At 40.0% G+C, this 16409-nt stretch overlaps 1 protein-coding gene across 1 annotated transcript in view; it reads left to right on the top strand.

Moving 5' to 3' along the window:
- PUDP (pseudouridine 5'-phosphatase) overlaps positions 1–16409 on the top strand; it is a 61797-nt gene that overhangs the window by 32521 nt on the left and 12867 nt on the right. The window lies entirely within an intron of this gene.

Raw genomic sequence — 16409 nt, 5'->3', positions numbered from 1 at the left:
GACTGGTTAAGTGATAGATACTAAATTTGTGTTCTACAGTGGGTTTCAGTTGGCTGAAGGCAATGTGATGGTCTCAGCAGTGGACTCTAAAATCACATCAGTCCCTTACCAGTGGGGCTGGTAGCCAGGTATTGGGGTATGTGTGTGTAATACAGTATCTAGAGGGCACCAGGCTGGCTACCACTAGTTCAATATGTTGAATCATGTCTCCTCAACCCTTTCTAGGCAAGTGTTGTCCCTGGTTTGGGGCTTTTTACTTATAGCTAGAACAAGGGAGCCTAGTGCTTGAAACCGTATGAAGCTTAAGTCTAAAACTCATTTTTACTTACCGGTATTTATATAATCCCTTGAATAGATTGCATTAGACTAGCGTTTCCCAAACTTGGATCTACATTTGTTTTTGGACCACAACTCCCACCCTCTCTAGCTAGCAGAACCAGTGGTTAGGGATGATGAGAACAGCTGGAGACCCAAGTTTGGGAAACTCTGCATTAGATCAGAGAGCTGAACTGAACTGTTGAATGCAAGTTGGCACTAAATAAATGTCTTAATTTTGCAGGTATGTTCTCCATTCCAAACCTTTAAATTTATATGCCTCCGTATGCATGGTTTCCAAGCTGTGTATAATGGGCTAATTTGTGCTGCCCTAATGCAACTCCCATTGGTTGTATCCATTAAAACTTCCTGACAATTACATTTCCCACTTTAAATTTTAAATCGAGTGCAAGGCTTCATTTTTTAATATGGATTGTTTTCCTCCAATATTTTTCACTGCCTCAGTTTCACAAGAGCTTATCACTATTGAGTACCAAGAATTAGCAGAGACTGGCAAATCGTAAACCTAATGCAGGGTACTGCAAGGAAGAAGCAGTTGTCTAACTTGGTAGCAGAGCAGAAAACTGCATTTTCATATGCTCCTTCCCTATTTTTACCTTATTCATATTCAGCATAAAACTGTAGAATTTGTTGTATTCGTTCCCATTTTAAAGATAAGAATTGAGGCACTTTGGCTTAAACCACATGAATATCAGAGTTCTGGATTCTCTACTCCAGGGGTCCCCAGACTACGGCCCGGGGGCCGGATGCGGCCCAATTAGCCTGCCAATCTGGCCCGCGACGACCCCCGCCGCCCGCCGCTGCCGCCCGCTCTTACGGTGCGCAGTGCGACAGCACTCTTCCGGGTTGGGGAAAAAGAGCCGAAAATCCTTTGTGTGCATGCGTATGGGCCTCTCCCGACCCGGAAGAAGTCATTTCTGGTGCACTTCCGGGTCGGGGGAGGCCCACGCACATGCGCACAACGGATTTTCAGCGCTTCCCCCCCCTGGAAGCGCGCCGCCGCGCCAGTAAGCGCTCATGCGCATGCGCACGGGCGCGCACTCCCCCGCCCGCCGGCCCGCACAGGCACGCGCTCCCCCGCCCTCCGGCCCGCCGCACTATCGGCGCGGTGGGAACCGGCCCAAACGCCGGTAAGTCTGGGGACCCCTGCTCTACTCCAACCCAAAGCAACCTGGGGATGTGCTGTGTATGAGCTGAAGAAAATGGCTTTTGAACCATTTTGTGTCCCTTTTCAACTTAAAATTTCCCACCTCAAGCGGTTTTTTCACCTATAGGGAATTGATATGAGAGCCCCATGTCTCTTCCCCTTGGAGGAAAAAAAAACCTACCAGTTTTGAGCTGTCAGTGCAAAGTTTCTCTCCCCAGTTTGAGACTATTTCCCTTTTCTAATGCAATGCCACATTACACAACCAAATGCCCAACAGAAGAGTTATTCAAAGCTTTGTAAGTTATCTTTGTACCTGGCATTGGCTTGTGTTTTAAAGCTTGCACTCATCATCATTTTTACTGCTCATGCCTCACTCCCAAAGCCCAGCAGTTCGCTTTCCCAGCTTGGGAAGACAACGTGAGGGCATCAAATGTTGCCAAGGGCCACCAAAAAAAGGTCTCAAGGGCCATGTGTTGGACCACCCTGTTCTAAATTGACTCTGGAGGCATTTGCAATTTATTTCAATTATAAGACTTTCAGCTACAAAATTCCTCACCTCCAGCTGGCCTGCTTTTTTATTTATTTGAGTGGTGGGGTGAGATATTGCCTGTATTGAAAGCAATTTAACCATTGGCCTAGGTTCTGTTATATATCCACAATACGTCAGCCATTGTTAAAGCAAAAATATGGTCAACATTGCCATTCTTTTAGGCGCTACTGGTGATGTAAGGAAAGAGTTACAATTTGCTTATATTCTTTGGGGTGCCCCAGTCAAGGGGGGGGGGAGAATGAACTTGCGCTCGTCTTGATAATATATCAAGCAGCTGGTAAGGGACTTGATGAAATATGAGGCAGAATACTAAATCACATTTTATAACCCTCTTCCCCCTCTACGTGATGTGGGTGTGAAGGCATGCAGTGGTTGGTAAAAAACATTATATTCAGATTAGCAGGTCACTGGAGAGATGCTACTACCGGTAATTGTTTTAAGGAGCTCATTACATGTATTATCACATATTATCCATAGGAAGCTGTGGAGAGAGGTTGGGGAAAGCAAAGAAAAAAGAAAAAAAACTTTATTTCATGATAAACTACTCACTGAGTTGTGTTTTTCCTCTTTCCAAGGCCCTTAGCACTTCTGGCACTGCCAACAGAACAATCATTGAATAGTTAGATTTAATTTACTGGAATTCTCTCATAAAATGTTTTAAGAGGTGTTCTGGGTTGTGGCAAGCAATGAATTAATCCTCTTCTTAAAAAGATTCAGGGTATTGATCTTCCCTCTATAGTTGAAGTTGCTTTTTTAATTGCCCCAATGCTTGTCATAACTGCGCATCTCCACAGGTTTGGAACAAAGGCCGACTAAAACAAGGAATTGCTCTGTAAGCATTATTTTTATTGTTCTCTTAATTTATTATTCCAGAGGGGTCTGCAGAAAACTTAGAAAGGCCAAATGCATTTTGTTTTGTTGCTGTAGCCTTTATTTTAAGATCCTTTTGTTAAAAAAATAAAGCAATTTCATATTGCAAGAACTTGCTTTTAAAAGTATCCTGATATTTGGGTTTCCATGTTTCTCTCTTACTTGTTTGCAGTTTATGAGGTGCCAAGGCTATATTTATTATTTTTGTTCTATATTACTGTCTCTCAGTTGGCAACAAAGCCGCATACACGGTATAGTTTATTAACACTAACAAACTATTTATTGCGTAAAGAGGGCAAAGTATCTTATCTTATATTAGTTCAGTAGACAGCAGCCATGAATATAGTGCAATTATAAGCTGATTGTAAATTGTAGTTTATAAAGTACTGTTTGACGGCCAAATGCATCCTAGGCTTCAGTTTTATGAAACCTGGGAAATTCTCTTTGTTATGTACTGTACAGTGGTACCTCGGTTTAAGTGCTTAATTGGTTCCAGAAGTCCGTACTTAACCTGAAGCAAACTTTCCCATTGAAAGTAATGGAAAGTGGATTAATCCGTTCTAGACAGGTCCGCAGAGTACTCAACCTGAAGCGTACTTAACCCGAGGTATTACAGTAATTGGTTCCGGAAGGCCATACTTAACCTGAAGCGAACTTTCCTATGGAAAGTAATAGAAAGTAGATTAATCCGTTCCAGACGGGTCCGCGGAGTACTTAAACTGAAAATACTCAAACCGAAGTGTACTTAAACCGAGGTATGACTGTATATATGGGAAAAACCTGAAATTTTTTCACAATGGGCTTTGTATAATAATAATAACAATAATAATTTGAATAAGTAAAGGTAAAGGGACCCCTGACCATTAGGTCCAGTCGTGACCATCTCTGGGGTTGCGGCGCTCATCCCGCGTTATTGGCCAAGGGAGCTGGCATACAGCTTCCAGGTCATGTGGCCAGCATGACAAAGCCGCTTCTGGCGAACCAGAGCAGCACACGGAAACGCCGTTTACCTTCCTGCTGTAGCAGTACCTATTTATCTACTTGCACTTTGACGTGCTTTCAAACTGCTAGGTTGGCAGGAGCTGGGACCGAGCAACGGGAGCTCACCCTGTCACAGGGATTTGAACCGTCAAACTTCTGATCGGCAAGCCCTAGGCTCAGTGGTTTAACCCACAGCGCCACCCGCGTCCCCAATAATTTGAATAGTTGTAATAATAATCACTGAAGAGCCCAGAGATTTTCCTTGTTCCTATTTGTATAATAATACCTGATCCATCAAACCCTTCACCTTAATACTATTATCTATGAAGCAGATTCAAGCAGAAATACCATAAGAAATGTGTTTTGGTCCCCAGTTATGGAACCTCCTCCTATTCTGGGGCCACCAAAATCCAAGCTAGAGAAACCTGCTTGTTTGGCCAGGGTTAAATCAGGGAATAAATATCATGGATTTTAAATTATATTAAGCTTTATTTAGTTTTGCTTACAGTGTAGAGGCATTGGTTTTCCCACCCAAATAATTCTTTTGTGTTAGATGAGTTCTAAATATAAAGAAATAAATAGCAGCACGATTTTGACCATTTCTATGCAGACCTAAATCCTATTGAATTCAATGGGGTTTAATCCAAATAACTGGAATTCAGGATTGGAGCCCCCTTCACCAAGCCTAAACCCTACTTTATTCCGCTTGCATTCTTATCCATCATTCAGTTTTTGTGTTTGTATATAGATGGATACATAAATATCTGGATCTGTATAGTTGTATATGCAAAATGTTTGTACAAATCCCAAATCAAGAACTGAAGCAGGGCCACTTAGGAAAGATTTGGGGCTTATCTGAGCTGAAGTGGGATCTTGAGGCAAAGTGCCGCAGAGATCTGTATGTTTCAAAAAATGCTGCGTATCGTGAAAAACTGAAACATTTTTCAATCTTACTTTATAAGGAAAACACAAGAGTGAGGGAGTGCTTTTTAGTAACCTAGCATCTAATTGAAGGGATCATATCTTGAACTTTCCCACCATAGACCTTTGGGGAAGGGATGTTAAAGTATCAACTTGTTCTTGTCTGTTCTGTGTTCTTTCTTTTTTTCCTAGTTCTACTGTTTGTTTGGAAAATGCTAGATAATCAAGTCTCCCGCCTCTGTGTCACATGCCTCTATATCCCCTTGGGTCAAATTAGCTTTGGGCTTAGTTGTGACTTTTGGTGCCGGTTGAGTAGAACACATTCTTCTGAAAATTTACACGTTATTTTCCTCTGCAGCTGTTGAGCAGAAGGTCGATTCTGAGCAGGGAGGCACCCTGATCTTGGTTGGGAGGGTTGGAGGAGATACAAGGAACAGGGTCCAGGGTGGGGTTGGTTCCCAGGCCAACGCAGGGTGGGTTAACCCCCCCCACTGAACTGTTGGAGCCATGAGATGGATTGTTGCAGCGGGGAGCTGTGCACAACCTATTACTTTAGCTCCTTTTGGAGGAAGGTGAAATTACAAAATGCCTCAACGAATATTTGCAAGATTTCTATTTGCAAATAGAAAGCCTCTACCTTGCCCTGGCCTGTTGACTCCCTGAATTGCCTTATGTCATGCTGTGCTTTGGAGCTAACAGAAGTGCAGCTGTCACCTGCCCCAAAGCCCAGCAGAATATGAAAAACACCCCTCTAAGTATCACAGAGCATAATAGACCTCTCTCAGTCAGCAAATATATGCATTCCAGTGGGGGCTGGATGGGTGGCAACCCAAAAATGTTGGTTATTGAAACAAGCAAAAATAGGTGGATTTCGGTTATGCTGGGTCATATTTGTGTTGTGTATTTTAGATACCCAGTAATTTTTTCTAAAATTCTATCGAACTGTTCCTTTCCTAGCAGAGTTGTTAAGATACACACAAGGAGGAAGAGAGATGTGAAATGGTTTAAACCACCTTAAATGTTTTTGAGCAAGGAAAGTGTTGTTTCTCAAAACAGTTTTTAAAAGATCTAAAGTTCCTCTTTCGCCCAGTTGTTAAAAACAGAAGCAATTGCTATGACTGATCCTTCGATTCACCATGCGAGACTAGTATGTGATTTTTTGGCTTTGCGTAAAGCGATTACTGGGAAAGCGCTTCAGGCTCAATGTCACTCCAAGGATGAAGAAATTCATCTGTGAAAGTTTTATATTCTAATAAAAGGATTTTGGTGTCGGTACAGAACAAAACCTTGGTGTATAAGAATAGTAGCTTTAGGAGCAGAGCAGGTGTTGGAAGAACAAGGAATGCCTGTACTTCAATATAATAGATATCCATGTTAAGTATTCAAAATACTGTGTATGATGTTCTTTAATTGCTGCATGATGACCTAGGGATGGCCTACGGGTACCTTTTTCAATATATCACTTTAGCCTCAATGCTGTGCATGCTTACATAGAAGCAAGAACTTGGGTTGCTTCTGTGATGTAAGAATTGCTATCGCTTGGCTTTTCCCCATACTCTGAAAGTTATATGACACAGATTCCCTAGTTCTATTGATTTCTCTTCCAAGTAGGTATGTTTAGGATTTTGTTGTTATTATGCCCTGAAAGCAGGCCTCTAAAATCAGAGTTGATGCTGTATTATAAATTCTGGAAAATATAATTCAATTTATTTTAATATGTACCTTGTGCATTGCATTGCTTTTGTGTTTGCCATCCCCCTCAAAACTTTCCTATTATAGAAATTGCTTGTTTCAAAAAGAGAAACCTGAGTTTAGCCCTCTTAAAAGACAAGACTGGATGTACTGTTTATAGAGCAATAAATGTGCTAAAATGAACTGCAATTGTGTATGTTCTAAAATTGCTTTTTGTTTTGACAGGTTAATAAATCTCAATTGAAAGTCTGAATGACTAGAGATATTAAAAGCTTGCATAGCCTGACAAAACAACAATGTTTGCTACTCTTTTTGTGTTTCTTAATAAATACACCACACAATAACGTTTTCATTACTATTTCCAGAGCTTCCGCCTGATTTGCAGTTTTGGTACAGAGCACCAGATGACATTAATTGGCAAACTCTCTTAACTATACTGCTGTTCTTGAACACCCAGATCACAAATACTCAGTACAGATGTTCAAATGCTGGCCTTCTGTTGACATTATAAGGTCTTTCCAGGATCAGTTGTGTTGTGAACTGTAAAAAAAATTAACTCTACCAACCTTTCAGAATTTGACATTGCCTGTTCCAAAGGATTTGTTTTTGTCACTGTGTATGCATCTGCAGGAATGGAATTGTAACACATTTTGAGTGGAGCAGAAGAATAGATCAGGAGTTTTTTATTATTATTAAGGGGGAGGTTTCACCAGTATTATAAAGTTTGCTTCCATTTATGCTTTGCAAGAAGTTGTTTGTTGTTTGTTTGTTTGTTTGTTTCATTTCCACCAGAAATAGAGCAGCTTGAGAAGTTTAGTGAAATAAGAAATGCTATATGTAAGTGGTTATAGGGTTGTACTGGTAATGAGTGCATGCTTAAATTGATTAGATTAATCCAAAGCTTTAAAAAATAAATAAATAGTGGCGGTGACTAATTGAGAAAAAAGTACTGTTCACGCAATGCTGCATGATTGCCACTAACCTAATATAACTTTAAAGGAAATTAACAGTGCAATTCTGTGCATATCTACTCACAGTTCAATGAGACTTGCTCCCAGGTGAGTGTGCATAGGATTTCACCCTTAGCCCAGGGTGTTAAACCAGTATAAGTTATGCCCATGATTTCGGCATCTAATATCAAAAAGTGTGATCCAATCACTTGCTTTAACAAGGCCAGTTTCTGTTGCTGATATTATTTAGAGCAGGCATGTCAAACCTGCGGCCCTCCAGATGTTTTGGCCTACAACTCCCATGATCCCTAGCTAGCAGGACCAGTGGTTGGGGAAGATGGGAATTGTAGTCCAAAACATCTGGAGGGCCGCAGGTTTGACATGCCTGATTTAGAGCATGAGTATACAATCAGTTTCCCCCAGGGAAATCTTTCTTTGAGATGACATTGCACTGCAGAATTATCTGGGGCTGGGAAATGAAACAAATTTATATGTTGGAGACAGAAGTACAGGAAATGCAAAGTTGGTGTTCAGTAAATGTTTTCCCTGTAGTTTTATATTTCCTTCCTAGTAGTACATTTATAAGAATGTGTACCTAATTACCGGTACAGGACAATGCTGCCTTGCGGTCACCTTGCTCTTAGTAATTTTTGTATCAATTCCGGCCATAGAAGAAATCCTAGACAACTGATGTTGTCACTGTGGTCAAAGCTCATGTATCGTTACTATGAAGAATCTTGCTGAATTACTTTGTAGGTAAACTGCACAGTGATATTAGACTCTGTCATTCTTGTGGGGAACTGTAGCTTTGGTTTTGGGAAACCTCTGTTCGGTGTCCTGATTTAGCAAAGAAAAATCCTCATGGACACCCCTAGAAGCCAGATTTTCAGGCACCCTGTTAAATACTGTTGAGTGTTCTCTTGCAAAGCATAATTTGAACCTTATACAAACCAGTTGCTGGAAACCCCAGGAAGGGAAAGTGCTGTTAGTTCACATCCCTGCTTGTGGGCTTCCCATAGACATCTGGCTGGCCACTGCGAGAACAGGATGCTGGACTAGATTGACCACTCTCCTGATCCATCTAGCTCTTGTGTTCCTAGAAGTGAACACAATTTAAATTTAAACACTGGGGTGTATTTACCTGTATGATCAATGTTAGCTCAAACAGTGTAAATATCCCTTCTTACACAAAGCAAACCTCACAAAGAAGCTTCCACACAGAATCATAGAATTGTAGAGTTGGAAGGGATCCTGAGGATCATCTAGTCCAAATCCCTGCAATGCAGGAATATGCAGTTGTCCCATACGGGGATCAAACCAGCAACCTTGGTGTTGTCAGCACCAAGCTCTAACCAACTGAGCTATCCAGCTCATGCTTTGCTTTCTCCTTGAAAAAGCTTACCCATAATATTATTTGCTACAACCTTTGATTGTTTTGTTTCATGTATCGGATTCATGTACGCAGCCTGGGAAAAGTTTGTTTTAAAATGATAAAAATTCCGCCCTTAAATGCTGTTAGGATAACATTTATTTGTTTTTTAAGAACAGCAACAATAGCACTGCTCTTTTTTTATTAAAGATTTTTATTGAAGTACGAGAATTTTTACATACATTATATTCTCTCCTTTCAATTTTTATTTCCCGTACCATTTTTCCTTTCCCTTCCCACCCCTCCCCCATCCATAATCCATTGGAAGGGTTCAAACAGTTGTCCTCAGCCACGGGCACAATGTCTTTAATTTCCACTGAATGTCTTCTGGTCCAGTAGTTGTTATCCATTTAAGATAGGAGTTCCATCTGATCCTTATCATAGTAGACTTGGCCTTCCATGTTATTTCCTGTGACGTTACTGCCACGATGTCTGACTGAATAAATTCAATAGCACTGCTCTTTACCTGTATGTAATCACAGATTTTATCTTTTGCCATTGCCACAGCAGTTCCCCACCTCTGGAACTGCAAAAGCCAACTGTTATGAGGTCTGGCTTTGAGAAGCTTATAGATATATAAAGCAATTTCTAAACCTTTGAGCTTTTTACATGGAATACTTCTAAAAAATTGCTGTGGAACAACTTGATCACTTTCATAACCAATTGTCAGTAAGTTAGATTTTTAAAGAGAATCTTTGCACATTTTTTGTTAGTCAAATAATATTTGATTTACTTTGTAAATGTTTTTTTGAAAATAAGGCTTTCTGCCCTTTTAAATGCCTAGACACGGTGGTAGAATTAATATATTTCAAGCTTTTGGGGGAAATCTTCCTAGTCGTCTACCTAAAATGACTGATAATCAAGGCCTGCTTCAATATTCTCCCCTTGTGTGTTTCAAAGTTCCTATCTTTTTTATTATTGGTTAAGAATTTTCATCTTAAATTCTTTTGCACTGTTCAGTTACTTTATATCAAGGGGCATGATTTAGTTTGCTACCAAGACTCATACATGGGACTTGCATATTTTCTGCTTTTGAAGACTCCCCTTAGATTTAAAACACATGGCTATTTAATTTTGGGATTGCTATATGAGAAATGTAAAGCCTCATTGATCTCAGAACTGTTTTTGTAGTTCTAGGGAATCACGTGCCTAATTTCTTTTTTCCCCATCCCCTTTTCCACAGCTATTCCTATAATGCTGTTGGGAGCAAGGATATTTCCTTGGCAACCTCACGTTTTTGAGGGCTTAAAAAAATAAGGCTAGTCATGTTAATTTTTCAGTCACAGTTTGTTTCAGCAGCTTTTGTACGAACCTGTCAACTCTGATATTTGAGTTTTAATTTGCTCTTCAGAAAATAGTGTTAGTAAAACAGCCTCTCTTGCAACTTCTAAAATTTATTCTACCATTTCCTGCCCAGTTTTCTGCTTGCAATTCAAGATTGTTGAGTTAAAACTTTGTATGATAAGTAGGGTTTTAAATAATGAAAGAAATCATATGCTTTCTTTGTTACTGGACACCTCATATTCAACAACATGTCATTTCCTTAATGTGTCCTCCTTGAACCCAGACCATCTTCCTTATTGTTGAATTTGCTAGCCTTTGCTACTACTTCAGTGAATGTTAGTTATCAAGCATCAAACATTCCTGGATGAAACCTGTTATCTACGCTAGTTTTTCCCAACCTATATTTGGGTAAATATCCCATCTATATTTGACCACCATGGGTAGGCATCCTATATTGGAAGAATTACAATGAGAATGTGTCTATGTTGATTTTGTATCTCTCTGGGCAGTTTTCAACACAATTCTAGTATCTTCTAGATTAAGATAGAAGCTGGGGGCATTCCACTTCACTTCCATTCCAGCCTGCAGGGATATTCCTATAGGGGTCCTACTGTTCTTCTCCCACAAGATTTTGGGTATCACAAGATTGACTTCTATCATAATCCTGTTTAGCATCTATATGAAACCAGTGATGGCATCTTCCTAGGTATTTTAACTGAGGTACCATCTCCACACTGATAAACTCTACTTCGTTTTTCCATCTAATTCATTTGAAGCCGTGGATGTTGTGAACAAGTACCTGGAGTCACTAATGAACTGAATCACGTGACTTAATAAACTGATACCGTGTTTCTCATATTATAAGACATGTCTTATATTTATTTTTTCCTCAAAAAAACACACTATGGCTTATTTTCAAGGGATGTCTTATTTTTTTCCTCCTCCTCCTGCCGCGGCCGGCATTGCTGCTGCGCCTATCACTATGTCTTATTTTCGGGGTATGGCTTATATTCATTGAATGCTTAAAAATCCTGCTATGGCTTATTTTATGGGTATGTCTTAAAATATGAGAAACAGGGTACTCAGTCCAAACAAGACAGAAGTGTTCTTGGTTGGGAGTATATATGACTGCTAGATTCAGCTCTGCTTATGGCAGGTGGCAAGTGTCTTTCTTTCATTTTTCCTATTGATAAATTGCTATCTTCCCCTGCTTGGGTAAGATGCTTCTGGGGGTAGCTTTCCAACTCAAAGCACAGTAGAACCTGTTCTTTGGAGATGAGCAAACATTCACCTCTTCTCAAGAAGGATCCATCAAGTCCTTTTTGACAGTGACCAGCAAGATGCCCTCAAGAAGAGTGGTATGACAACAGTTCTTCCCCATCGTTTGTTTCCAGGACAGTCATACCTCGGGTGCGATCGGTGCGTGTTGTGAGTTTTCATGTTACAGACGCGCCGAACCCGGAAGTTCCAGAATGGGTTACTTCCGGGTTTAGGCACTCGCGCATGCACAGAAGCAGTAAATCGCACTTTGCGCTTGCACAGAAGCGCTGAATTGCTTCACCCGCATGTGATCTGTGGGTTGTGAATGCTGCAGGTTGCGAACGTGCCTCCCGCATGGATCACGTTCACAACCCAAGGTTCCACTGTACCTGATATTCACTTGCCTCTGAATGCTTCCCTTTCACCTCAACAAACGGCATGACACCTATTGCTTTAAGAGTTAAGACCTTTTATCTCCTATTCATTTTGTCTCCTATTCATTTTGTCCCTTTTGGTAGCTTGCCCTTGTAAATGTTTAAGGAAACTTGTGTCCTTGATCCTGAAAGAAATGCACTTTGTGCCCCCTGTTAATGGCTCACTGACTTCAAACTGGCCGTAAAGGCAGCATAAAATAAATGCACCTATAAAAGAGAATAAGAATTTAATAATCCCCTGCAAGGAAGCAAATCTCTTTTGAGACAAGCAGCTGGGAAGGTCAATAAATAGACTTTGTAATAAGAAAACCCAAAACATTGAAGACTGAACATAATTGTCGTCTAAATGCTAGAGGAGGAATCTAATGAAAATTACACCGCTTTCTAGCACCATGACATTAAAATGATATAAGAATGAATGGAGAAATATGTGAAGGTCAGTCAATATATCTACAGGAAATCCCATGACTTCCTTGCTGCAAATTTAGATCCAGGCTCCTGGTTCTCCAAGGCCACTGTCCTCATGCACAATAAAATCGTATCTAAAAATAAATAAATAATGAGACACCATAGCTTGGTGTAGTTATAGAAAGGCATTTTGATGCATCTGTTTCAAGGATGAGAAAATAAAATTTTACAGGGATATAACTTTCTGTATGCACACAATTTTATGTACTTCTCAAACAATATTTCTTTCTGTGTAATAGATTCTAATTATGTCTGCAGGCTTGGTGTGTCAAGCATAAGAGCTGATATACTTAGCAGTAAGCATTTTCTGAAGAGCAAGATGTGAATGATGGAGAACAACATTTGTTTATAAATCTCATATTTGTTCTATTCTAATTTCCTGCAGGCATTAGAAGAATTCATCTGCGGCAGGTTTTTATATGTGCCAGTTCTGTGAATGCTTCATATTTTAAGAATGTTAGACTGTAGTTGAATTAGTTCCCACACAGTAAGCAGAATGTATGAAGCATTTGTAGCAGTTGTCACCATGCAAACATCAGAAATTTATTCACCTTAAACCAGTGGTACTGCCATTATGCCATCGTGTTCAAAGCTGCTAACAGTTCTGTAAGTAAATTCGGAACTTAAAATAATAGAAACCCAGGGGAGGGGAAAATTCTCATAAAATGTTAATTATCAGAGGGAAATGTGCAAATTGTTTTAAATCAAGGCATGTTTTGTACTGTGTACAGTCTCTCTTTTTCTGAAAGTTTCCTGCACCAAAAACTGGAAGGGTGGGAAGAGAGAGAGAGAGAGAGAGAGAGAGAGAGAGAGAGAATAAGAGGTTGATCATGGAGGGGGCTTACCCAAAATACAGACTTCTGAACACATGCGTGCGCGCGCACACACACAATCTGAACAATGGGAGATGTTTCTTATAAGAGCTTGAGGTTTTCTGGGAAAGCTGTCAATGTTCTGCTCAAAATTCCAGTGACGCAAGAGACCAAAAAGGAACAGTACCTTGGACAGCTCCAAAGGGCCATGCTACAGGATAGGTTTTCTCTGTGATGGAAACTTGATGTGTAGGCAGACAAGACCTGGAATGTGGAAGGTTCTGTTTCCTTTGAGAAGCGTGGTTGGCTTGTTAAGGGGCCTTTGATTTATTCTGTAATCTTTCCCTTCTTAAGGCCAGGGAGACTGAAGTACAGCTGTGTTATCTGGCTGGGGGACCCCTGCAGACAAGACAGTTCCCCCATGCTAGCAGCCTGAACCTTGCCTTGATCAGAGGTTTTCAGTTCCTCACTTCAGGGTCCCTGGGTTGTGACATACGTTTTCCAGTATTTTTGTAAGTGGAACAAATGTCATGATCTAGAGCCCAGGGAGATTTGTTAATTCTTCTTCAGGCCTTCCACACAGTCATCACAAACTGGCCTTCAAATCTCTCCTCAATTTTAAAAGTAGCTTTTCATCTGCACTCATTTAAAGCAGCACTGTACCACTTTAAATGGTTAAGGCTTCTCCCAAAGAATCATGGGAACTGGTGGTTTATCAAGAGAGCCAAGAGTTGTTAGGAGATCCCTATTCCCCTCACAGGGTAACAATTGTCAGAGTGGTTTAACAATTAATTCCCCTTTCCAGAAGACTCTGGGAAATGTATGTTTGTGAAGGGATGAGAGTAACTATTACTATTATTATTTAATCTTTAAGAAATTAGTGTATTCTAATATTTCTGTTGGAAGCCACCCAGAGTGGCTGGGGAAACCCAGCCAGATGGGCGGGGTATAAATAATTTATTGTTATTGTTATTGTTATTATAGCTATGACTGCTTCCAGCTGCTGTATCTACCACTGAGCTATATTCTTATCCCCTTTTCAATTCATTTAGGGCATGTCCATTACCATTGGACCTCATTTTAGTTATTCATGAACTGGTCATAAACACTGCCCTGCAGATGTGAATTCCAAGGAAAGAGCAATAGCAAGGCACCTTTCAGAGAAACATATCTGCCCCATATGCTCCTGAGAAACCCCTTTGTTTCCTGAAACACAGTTTGGAAAGCTACTGGCATAATCAAGTGTTGACCCAAAAAGTCATAGCAATATTGCAGGGTCTCCTCACACACAGTGTCTCAAATAAATTTGAGAGTGCAGTCTTCTAAGCAATACATGCCAACAATCTGGAAGAATTAGGATAACCTCGTTTGTAATATGACCTTGTTACTTTAGAATCACATCATTTCTATCCAACTGCCACTCAAGAAATACATCCTTTCACTTGATTAGATCCCAAATAGACACAGTAAAGTTATCATTTCTTCTCCCTCCTTACACCTTTGTAAGAATACATTCTGTAAATTCCTCTCTACAAAAAAAAAAGCTGCTTATTTTCCCCTCAAAATGGAGTGGTGTTTATGCAACAGTGAATATTGCCGAGTATTCCAATTAACAGCTCACTGAAGGGCATTCAAGACATGCAAATATAAAGATTTCTATTTCTGTGCTGCTGACTTGTTTTCTTCAAATGATGCTCACCTTAACCTTGCATCTGTGCTACTGCTTAGTTTGTTTTCATGGAGTTTTCCCATTGTATAGTGACAGTAACTCAATTTAAAGATCAAAAGAATGATGTGCCTATTTGCAGTTACCTAAACATCACCTTTATGTAAACATCTGAATATCAGAGTAATCCAGGAGTTATGAAACAGTTTTACCTTTTAATCAACTATGAGTTGATTATGGGGATTCCTCATTTTTGTCTATGAAGTGTGCATCTTGATATATTGGACTTGAGTTGCTGGCTGAAAGGATTGGCTGTATTCCTGGAGATAAGAGAGCGCTGCAGCTCCAGTGGATGGTCAAAAGGGCAGTGTCACAACAATTGTTCTGTGCAATCTGTGGAACCCCAGGTGCACAACAAAAACATCCTGATTCAGCCAGGCTACATTTTATATATACATGATGGCTATGGACATGTTATAGAAAATATCCCCTGGCAGTCTCATACGCTTCCGCAATAACTTAACAGAGTATGCAAAAGAAACAGGTTGAAGTCCTGTAGCCAACTCAAGGATTCTACAGCTTACTGTTCTTCAAAACTTTAATCCTTTAAGGTGAAGCCTTCACCTTCTAAGTTGACTCAAGGACTGCACTCGCACCCTTGTTCAACCTTCCACTTCGGAGTTATTTTAGTGGAGCATGCAGCTTCTTTATAGATTCTCTTGGAATCTGACAGGTCCCTTGGCACTTCTGTGGAAATTGGTTTCCATCTCCAAAGTCTATAGGATTATTCCCACAAACTCAAGAGGCTGGTTCTGTCCATCTGTATATGAAGCTCTATTTGGGTTGCTCTTGCTATTCCTTCCTTCCTAATATTTAATCCCTTGTTAGAATGTTCAGGAACACACATTTAGTTTTATGTGGGTTTACAGACTCCTCTTGGACAGGAAGAAAGCTCAGAAACATACACACACAAACACAGATGCACCCTTTGGGGAACCAAAATAAGCAGCATTTTTGTTCTTTTAAAACCTAATTCTTCAGACACTTTACACAGCAGGAGCCCCAAATTGCAAATATTGTAGCTATTTAAAATTCATTTATTCGTTAGTACTTCAATAGGACTGCTGTTAAGTGGGTCACTCAAACACATTCTCCCTTTTTTTCTAGATATTCTGTACATCAAAAGCAGAACTTGAATAATACCAAAGGTTTATTTTGACATTACTAAAACTGTGCACTTCGAATTTCCATTTTGTATCTTCTTAAATAATGTACAAATAACTATTTTTGCACATCTTGGCAGCGCACAGCTCTTTATTTTTAAATTATCTCAAAACTATCTTAACAGTAACCCAAAGCTCATTCAAATAGCATTTTAATCTATTGTCATATGTCTAGGATTACATAGCCTCCAGCTCCAAAATCATGTGTTGCATCTTTTAGGTTGAAATTCGACCAAATGGAACTGGGCCAAGCATTTTTGTAGTTGCTCATGAGGAATGAAAAGATACGCAGGCACATATGTATACCTTTTGAATAGCAAAACTTTCCAAGCAGTTAAAGAAACCTGCACAGCTCTAGATTGAAACAGATTGTATAGGCTCATTTT

This window comes from Zootoca vivipara, chromosome 4 (assembly GCF_963506605.1).
Source record: "Zootoca vivipara chromosome 4, rZooViv1.1, whole genome shotgun sequence".
NCBI classification, from domain to species: Eukaryota; Metazoa; Chordata; class Lepidosauria; order Squamata; family Lacertidae; genus Zootoca; species Zootoca vivipara.
Note: the sequence above shows the minus strand (reverse complement) of the source record. Positions and strands in the feature narration are given on the sequence as shown.